Below are 10,159 nucleotides of genomic sequence, written 5' to 3' on the forward strand. Positions count from 1 at the left end.
TAAAAACTTTTTTTCACAATTTTTTTTTCACAATCATTTACCCACAATACACTATATTCCTAAACTTTACCTATACCTATGCTACAGCAAACAGAGGTTGGGGGGGATTCAGTCTTTCAATGATCATTTTCAAAGTTTGGAAAAAAGTGGGAAGGGGCCCTGCGTCCCTGATTCTTCGTGCCTGATAAATAACTTGTTTTCAGACTTGTGTACACTGACAGATAATTTTGTTCCACAGTACTTATATTAAATTGTGTGACACACATACACCGCTGAAATGGAGTGAAAGAATTTAGTGACAGGTAACCTTGCTGAAAAGTGAACCCCTCATGCGATACACCTTTTTATTTTCTTTTTTTGTCCGAAATTCTTTTTTCGACCTTTCTGTCGCTTTCTCATTCCAGTCTTCTTTTAACTTCACTGGATCCTCGACAGATAAGAAATTACAACTCTGGTATATGTGGAATGATCTTAAGTAGAATATACGGATAAAAAATAAATTTTACTAGGTGAAATATGAGCCTTTGTTTTTATATGCATAATATTAACGGCAATGTCTACAATATTAACTTATGCAGATGCAACATGCTTATATTGTGCGTGGAATTATAAAACCTGAAAATATATTGAAACATCAACCGTGCACTTGTATAAATGACTGAAAATACACGACTTCAGAATTAAATTATTATTAAATTGATCTTTTCCCTTCTTGCTGGCAACATTTATCAAGTGTAAGGCTTATTTGTATAAAATAATATCGCAATTTGTCATTTTTATAAAACATTTTTTTTTTTTTAGTTTTTATGCTATTTTCATGACAATTTGTATGATATTTGTATGAGCAATATAAACATGATAAATTTATTTTTTAACATTATTACACGAAATACACCATTATTATTACTCCTAGATAAGAATTTGCCTCTCGACTAACTTGGTATCCGCTACCGGAAATAGTCATGAAATGTCAAAATTAACATGCTGCACGTTCCTCGAGCAAATTCTTACCATTATTTTTGCATGTCTTTTATCAAATTATTTTCAAATATATATATGTTTTATTTTGCTCGAAGGGTGTGCAGTACTTCAAGTTTGGGAATTTGTTATAAAAATATTGGAAAAAATAACAATTTCCGGAAAGAACGGATGTTTAAACCCTGTGAATACCTTATAATCAGCGTACTTAAATCCGAAATTTTATTATGCATATATCAAAACTACCAATCTTATTCTACATGTACATAGTAGTTATATTTTTGCAAACATGTATATCAAAATACGAAAAATTGTGGGCCTTCGAATAATACGTAACTTATAATACGTACTTATTATAATACGTAATAATACGTACTTAGTTCTTTGTTCAACCCTCGTGCATGGACATGTGTACACAGGTACCTCACGTTAGATATTTTTCTTATTATAAAATTGTAACCTCATCGGCCTACTTAATAATTTGCAAGATACATTTTGTTTTTTTTCTAGGTCAGTCACATCAATTTTTTTTCGTCTGAAACTCCATGCAATTAATTCCCTGCAACTGTATTCATACTATGGTCAATCTTTTAAAGTTAACCAACTTAATTACGGACAGAGTGCAACCAAACGATCGCATCACACATGCAAATAGTAGAAACTCTCGTCAAACTCGATCTTCTGCTTCAACAATCCCAAATGAGTTTTACATATATCTGAAATGTGCAAGCTGCACGAATTTTGATTTGTCACAATTTTTAAGAAAGCTACTCTTGTCAGAGACCAGAGGAGCTTATGCGATAATCAGGTGTCGGTCGTCAATCCGTCTGTCTGTATGTAAACATTTGTCAAAATGCTTCTGTTTTGGTTTGATTGATTGATTGCATGTTGTTTAAGGTCCCGTTCGAGAGATGTCACCATGTACCGGTGAAGGGATTCAAATTTAGATTTAGAATTTACTCGGCACTCAGGGCCATTCTTTATCATGCCAACGCCAATCGCGACACGGGGCCTCGGTTTTTAAAGGTCTCATCCGAAGGACCCGCAACTTTCACTTCAAAGTGCCGAGCATCTTGTGAAGGAACAGTTGCTACCTATTTTTTATCGACTTAGGTCAGTCGCGGCCGTGATTCGAACACACGACCCTCCGATCACAGGTTTTGATTTAAGTAGTCTACACTAAAATACATAGTTCTGTTTATCGGTTTTTGATTTCGATGACCGGTGTGGCCATGGTTACTTAAAATAGAAATTTCTGTGAAATGCATTCAAAACGGTACTCCTCCAACAGTTTTGGTCTGACTTCAGTATAATATGGCACACAAGTAGAATTCAATAAAATTCATAATTTTTATATTGGTCTTTGATTTCAATGAAGGTGTTGCCACAGTCACTAAAAAATAGAAACTTCTGTGAAGGACTTTCAAAACGCTACTCCTCCTACAGTTTTGGACTGATTTCAATATTACTTTGAACTCAAGCTAAAAATAGACTACACTTAGGTACATAAACCTACATATCGGTTTTTCGATTTCGAAGGGTGTTGCCATTGTAACTAAAAATAGACATCTTTTTTAATTCTTGCAAAAGGCTACTCCCGTAAAGTTTTAAACTTATTGCAATAATTTTTGCCACGAAAAGATACTTAAATAAGCATCATTGTTCTATTTATTGCTTTTGCATAGTTTCAAGTTCAAGTGGTATTTCTCTATTCCTTTGTTCAAAGTACTACAAACCAGCAGAGCTACAGTCTCACCAGAGACTTCTGTTTGCAAATTATTACATATATATGATACTCCATTTGTCCAGATAACTCCTCCTACAGCTTTCAAGATAGGAAGTTCTTGTTTTGCAGATCAATTGTGTATATATATCAGAAATGTATATAAAGCTGTTTTAAATTTGGGTAATTTATGCGAAAAATACCAGCTGAACTTTGTCATTTTTTGGGACGAAATATTTAATAAAGCGTACTCCTCCTACAGTTAAGATATAAAGTTCTTATTTTACAGATCAATTTACATTTATCAGAGATGCGGCCGTCACGGTATCTCAGAGGGTAGAGCGCTCGCTCCGTGATCGGAAGGTCGTGAGTTCGAATCGCGACCGCGACAGACCTAAGGCGATAAAAAGTAGGTAGCAAACTGCTCCTTCGCCAAACGCTTGGTACTTTGAAGTGAAAGTTGCGGGTCTTTCGGATGAGACCTTAAAAACCGAGGCCCCGTGTCACGTTAGGCGTTGGCATGATAAAGAACCCTCTTTGCTCAATGGCCCTGAGCGCCGAGTAAAGGTCTAAATTTGAAGCCCTTCACCGGTATATAGTGACCTCTATATGAATGAAAAATTCTCGAACAAGACGTAAAACAACATCAATCAATCAGAGATGTGCATGATACTTATTGAATTTTGATCATTCATGGAGAAAATGTTAATTGTTGAACTTAGATATTTCTCTGCTAACTGTGCTAATGGGGTACAATGATTTTGTTGGATGTTATCTACAGTTTTTGGAATAGAAAGTTTTTAGAATACTTGGACGACTTTCACATTTGCAAGAATTATTTCCCTTCCAGGTCAATCTTGGCTAATCTGGCGTAAGGTGCTGTTTCCCTCAATTAAATCGACTTTATGGAACAGATTCTGATAAATAAAAAATATATATGTGTATGTTCATTATGTTTTGTTTGTTGCCTCATACTTGCCAATAAAGGTTTTAAATATTTAAAAAATTTTATAGGTAAGTTACAAAGGATATAGTGAAAAAGGGTATTTCAAGTCAAAGGGAAATAAATCTTGCAAATACGAAATGTGTGAGAAATACTAGACTGTTCACACAATGAAAACACGGTTTGTTGTCATATTGACGGCTTTCCACTTATATATTAAAGCTGAACATGATTCGTAAAAGCAATGTGTCCGCCATTTTTGTTCGGATTCTCGCTATATCTGAGAACCCCTATATAAAGGGCCTGACTTGGACACTGTTCAGTATAATCAGTCGACACCGGTGTAGACGGACGTATGCTATACAGCACTCAGTAGCGATAAAAATAACTGTAATACCTCGTCTAATGCAGGAAAGTAAGATACAAAAGAAGCTTACAATTATAGTTGTACAGGTCAGTGCAGTATACAAACACAGATACACGTAACGACAATAAAATGTAAACAAAGGTAATGCAAGATAACCAGCACGAACACGGGTCGCCATTCCACGCCGATACCCGTGACAATAAAGCAGTCAGGTGTAACGAATGCGAAGAGTATACCCTGGTGTTGATGTATCGTAGATATAATATCGAAAATGGCGTATGCCTATTTACGAGTCGTGTTCAGCTTTAAGCAGCTGTTAAATCTGAGTAGATGCATCCTCAGTCTCTTGAATTTCTTTTTTTTATCAGTCACCTGAGTTTTCTCTGGTGACCTTTTGCTATCTGTTTTCGTCCGTTTACGTCATGCGTTAACAATTGAACTTTTTCAGCTTCTTGTCTGAAACCGCTCAACCAATTTTGGCATATAGCATCTATAAGTGGAGAACAAACATTGTGAATTTCATGATCCCTGCCCCCCTGGGGCCTGAAGAGTGGGGACAAAACAACTAAAACTAGATATCATTGAGATGGTGGTCATCTCAAAGGGCCCCGCTTTCAGCAATGAATATGGAAATGTAAGGTAGCTGAAAAGGGTTTATTTTGAAGAGGAACATTTGTGTACTATTAAGGGATGTGTTATCTTCGTTATAATAAAAAATGGCATGAAAATCACGAGTGCTCAACACCATCCATCAAAAAACGGCACAAAAATCACGAATGCTGCATATCCTCTATCAAAATTGTTGCATATCCTCTACCAGAAATATGGAAGGAAAATCACAAATGATCCGTACCCTAAGTCAATTGGTAAGGTTTGAGGCTGACTGGATTTAAGGGAAAGAAATTATGCACCGAACAAAGATTTTAAACAGAGAGGCTATTTTTGAAATTGACCTTGACATAGAAACATCGTTCAAGGTCACTGCACATCCACTGACAAATGGCACTCTGTGAGTGAAGTATGAGCCACATTGGACCAAGGGGAGAGAAGTTATGCTCTGGGCAAGGACTTTTCATATAATTCTGCTATAACCTTAACCTTGGTCCTAGAAACATGGTTTCAAAGTCACTGCAAACTCTTTACCCAAAGGCACTCTGTGGGTGAAGTATGAGGCAGATTGGGCCAAGGAGAGAAAAGATATGCTCCAGACAAGGATTTAAACAGAGAGGCTATTTTTGACCTTGACCCTTGACCTAAAAACTTTGTTCAAGGTCACTGCACATCCATTGACCAGTGGCACTCTGTGAGCGAAGTATGAGCCACATTGAATGAAGAGGAGAGAAGATATGCTTCGGACAAGGATTTTTCGTAAAATTCTGCTTTGACCTTAGACCTAGAAACATGGTTCAAGGTCACTGCACACCCTTTACCCAAAGACACTCTGTGGGTGATGTATGAGCCAGATTGGGCCGAGGAAAGAGAAGATATGCTCCGGACAAGAGATCTTGGAAGGACGGACAGACTGATCACTATAGGGCACCCGCAGAGTTGGGCCCTGATTAATGCAATCTTTGAAAATTTTCTTCACTTCTGGACATCAAACAAGCAAACTGGTGACATGATTGTAATAAGCATTGGCTCTCTACCAAAATTGTGAAATTCGGGGTCAGGGGTTTTGATGCTAGGGTGGGACTCTGTTGAATATATAGTGAAAATGCATTATTTGTTTAAAAATCTTCTCCTCTGCTCTGATTATTAAGCAAACAAACTAAATGCATAAACTAAATGTTATGATGAGGAAGGAAGCCTCTTTCAAAATTTTGAATTTCATGGCTCTTGGGTCAGGGGTTCAGGCGGGGCTCAAATGATTGTATAGAGAAAATGCATTACTTTTTTAAAAATCTTCTCCTCTGCTCCTGGGTATTAAGCTGAGGAACTAATTAGATAGTTATGATGAAAAAAGGTGCCATTTCCAAAATTGTGAATTTTATGGTCCCTGGACCAGAGGTTCTGGTGTAAGGGAGGGGCTCTAATGATAGTGAAAGTGCATCAATTCTTTGAAAATCTTCTCCTCTGCTCCTGGGTATTAAGTCGATGAACTAAGAACATAGTTATGAGGAGGAGGGGGCTCTTCTAAAATTGTAAAATTTGTGGCCCCAGGGTTTGGGTTCTGCAGGAGGGGGAGGGGGGCTCTTATGATTATATTGTGAAAATGCATTAATTAATTGAAAATCTTCTCTGCTCCAGGGCATTAACCCCTTCTCTACCGCATCGGTCAATATGACCGATAGCGCGTTAAAACAAGACTTCGCGAAAACAGGATCTTCGTATCTTTTTTATTATAGCATTAAGGTATATAATATATATATATCATCTTTTAGGAAAATTTCTCTACTTTTAAACCCTGTAAAAATTTTATAGGTTATACGTCGGTAATGAATAGATGTTTCGTTTTGAAGACATTCATGACTTTTTGAAAATGGCGCAAATTTCCAAGGCAAGGATGATTTTCCCGACCATTGGCATATTTTTTCCCGATAAATTGCATAAAGAAAGTTTGATATATTTAAAAAGCATATTTTCTCTGCTTTTAAAATATGTAAAAATTGTTGTTTTTACTTTAAAATATTTTGTAAAAACAAACATTTTCTTCCACGTTTGTGTTTTTTCTCGTTTTTATTCATAATATTTAAACAAAGCTCATTTTTACTTGTATTTCTATATTGAAATAGGGAAAACAAAATACAGCTGGTAAAAGTGAAGGAAACTTCCATTTCAACAAGCCTTTACTGGTCTTCTAAGTCTCAGTATTTTCTGAATTACGATAGTTTGAATTTTGGACCTCCAAGTAATATTTTGTCGAAAAATCGGGGCTGATCAATATTTAACTTCAAGGTCGATTTCACTGCGCCTCACTCGGAACAACATATTGTTTAATACTATTTTATTTTATATTTTTATTGAAATAAATGCTTTTTACAAAATAATTGGTTAAGAAAACAAAAAAAAAAAAATCTTTAAACCTTTAGTGAAGTGAGGTTTGTTTTTGTTTTTTTTTTTTTTCATATAATGAATTTATTTATCTATTTTTATACATACAATAATGTTGAGTAAAAAAATGTACATGTATATTCCCTAAGAGTCTTTACGTCGAAAAAGTCAGAATTTATATTGCTGTATGTGTCATATATTCTTTATATAAAATACCAACAAGAAATTTAAATTTAAACCATTTTGAAACAAGCACAAAATCTCGCTTAAATTTTACACGACTCATCACTGTAAGAGTTGATACGAATCGAGATTACCACGTGTTTCCGCTGTAGCGGTAAACAACAATTGATGTGAACATCAATTTGCATGATTATTTTATGATGGAGAACATCACATCAATTCATCAGATAAGACGGTAGTTCCATTGGTATTACAGGTGAGTAAGTATTGGTTGAAGAGTTTAAAACTGTTTTGAAAGTGCATTTATTCATGTTCAAATGAAAACAAGTGGTACACTATGCACACTGATACTGATACATGTACATGCATAGGCGTTAGCCGGTATGAACTCGCATCATTAGATTGATACTTGTTCAGCTAATTTTGTGTTTTAGAAGTGTGTAAGTTTTGATGGCCACCCCAAGTACGATTCAAAGTAAAATCAAGTTTGGCATAATTCTTGAGAGTTGTCATCCAACACAAACACATCGAATTTTTTTAGCATGTTTAGGGTGTTGGCTTCGGAACGTTCAGCTGTGAAGATCCACTTGCTAACCCTACCATGCACTGGAAAGACCATGATGTGGAGGACACAGGTGCTTATTATAACCAATAAACAGGTAAATCATTTTTTCTTTCTTTTTGTAGTGAAAATTCCTGTATCTCTAAACATTAATTCTAAATATTTACATTTGCTATGTTTTTCTACTAAGCCAACTGTGCAATTGATTTGAAGTTCATTTTTGTGTATACTCACGCGTAGAAATATACACGGTGAAACTCGCGGTAAAGTGACGTCACAATGAGGCTACAGAGACGTTAATAAAAATGTAACGATATAGGGCAGCAAGAAATTCAAATACTGAGCATAATACTGCTGCTTTTGAACTTGTACAATGTAAATATAAGGAATGTTTTTAAGTTTAGTGTGAATAATTATTGGTGTGTAAATCACACAGACTTGCACGTAGGCATATTTTTCATGAAGCGCTAGCGCGCTTCATGAAATATGCCTACGTGACAAGTCTGTGTGATTTACACACCAATAACTCGCACAAATCTGAAAAACATTCCTTAAATAAAGTGAAGTTTTAATTGTATTTACTTGATATTGCATTCACACGTTGACTAATATTTTGAAAAAAATATGTGATACACATGATATTTATAATGCATGATTATTCATGTAAACTCGCCATTTTACCACCCATCATGCTCAAATATAGAGCCAGGCCTCGAGACCATAAACTGAGAACAGACTTTAGTCAAAATTTTGATTTTTAATATCTTGAGATTTATTTAACATGTGTGCTTAAAAATTTGCAGGTATGTATAATATTCCAATTTGAACATGTGATAAAAATTTTGTTTCCTTATCAAAATTATTTCAAGAGTTATATTGATTTCAAATTTTGACTTAAGTCTGCAGTTTATGGTCTTGATGCCAGCTTTCTTTTATAGACTGCTGTGGTATTTTCAATCTGCATGATGTATGTGGTTAGAATTTCTGTTTCTCAATTTTCAGTTTCCTTTGAATTGTCACATATACATGGGTGTTCAAACTTCATTCAATGGATGGCTATTCTTCAACACTCCCATGTACACGAACAACCTTGTTCGAAGAATTTTGCCCTGGAGAAACAGATTTCAGTCCATTGTGTCCTTTCTCTTAAAAACCCTGACAGCCGAAACTGAAAAAGGTATTTTTTTAATTTTGATGGAATTAATGGGTATGTTATTTCTTTAGCTCAATAATTGACTGAAATGATGGTTTACTACTAGGCTGGTAATTTTTAGTCATAGTACATTGACGTCCCCATACCATAAACGTGTAACTACATGTATCACATAATAAATAAACTTTATAAATAAATACTTTTAATTTGAAAGGGAAAGTTATTTCAACATAATCAGTGTGTTAATTCTAGCTTTCTTACTTTTATATATGTAAATTTACATAAACTTTATAATACCAATTTAATTATAAAAACTTAATCTTTTATATGATAGAAGCTAATTGCACGAATACAACCAGAACTGATTATGTCTTGGACAAGTCAATGGAGTTCCTCCAGTCTTTCAGAGAGATGGCAGTTGATGAAAGAATGATGGCCACAAAGCAAAAGTGCTCTGGTATTCAGCATTTTGTGATTGATGTCTGATTTGGAATTCAGTTAGCAATATTTCTGGATTTGTATATTTGGGTAAAAAAAAAACATTTTTAACTGATTGACTAAATGTTTTGCATTAAATATTGCAATAAATTATTTTTTTTTCAAGATGACAGTTCAAGTCTTTATTGTACCCCTAAAGCACTTGGCAGAGAATTTAAAAATCTTGTGATGAAGTCAGTTAGTTTATATTGTCTTGCTGAATTAAAAGTTGGGGTAAAATTCATGATAATAAAGATGATTTTTTATGGTATCAAGAAAAATTGATTTATTTTTGTTTAATAGAAAAATTGTATAGTAGTTACTGTTATGTAATTTTTACATCACTGTTCAGCCAGACCTGTTTGTTATTTTTCATTGAAATTCAGGTAAAACTGAGTGAGGAAAGAAATTTAAAAACCTTTATTAGCCAATCTTACAGTAAACGTATGGGAGATGTGGGTTTGTCAGTTCAATTTGCTTGTAAATATCCATCACACATTGGAACTTAGTTGCACTGGTGGAAAGTACTGTTTTTTTTTTATTTACTTGATATTATGATTGTGAACTCTTTTTTAAAGAAATTGGAACAAAAGAAAACCAATTCGTAAATTGTTCTTCAAATTTTAGAGAGCTTGAATTTTAATTTGATTTACTTGCATTGTCAATTATTGCATTAAAAGACCAAGTAAAATGTTTCTCATCAAACATGGCTATTGAATATCGCTATTCTTCTCACAAATCCTTAGCCTATCTTGCTATCATTAGTCAGGATTTTTTTTTCT

The sequence above is a fragment of the Saccostrea echinata genome, unplaced genomic scaffold (genome assembly GCF_033153115.1).
Source record: "Saccostrea echinata isolate AGI-Se365-2 ecotype Australia unplaced genomic scaffold, CSIRO_AGI_Sech_v1 ptg000009l, whole genome shotgun sequence".
Classification (NCBI taxonomy): Eukaryota; Metazoa; Mollusca; class Bivalvia; order Ostreida; family Ostreidae; genus Saccostrea; species Saccostrea echinata.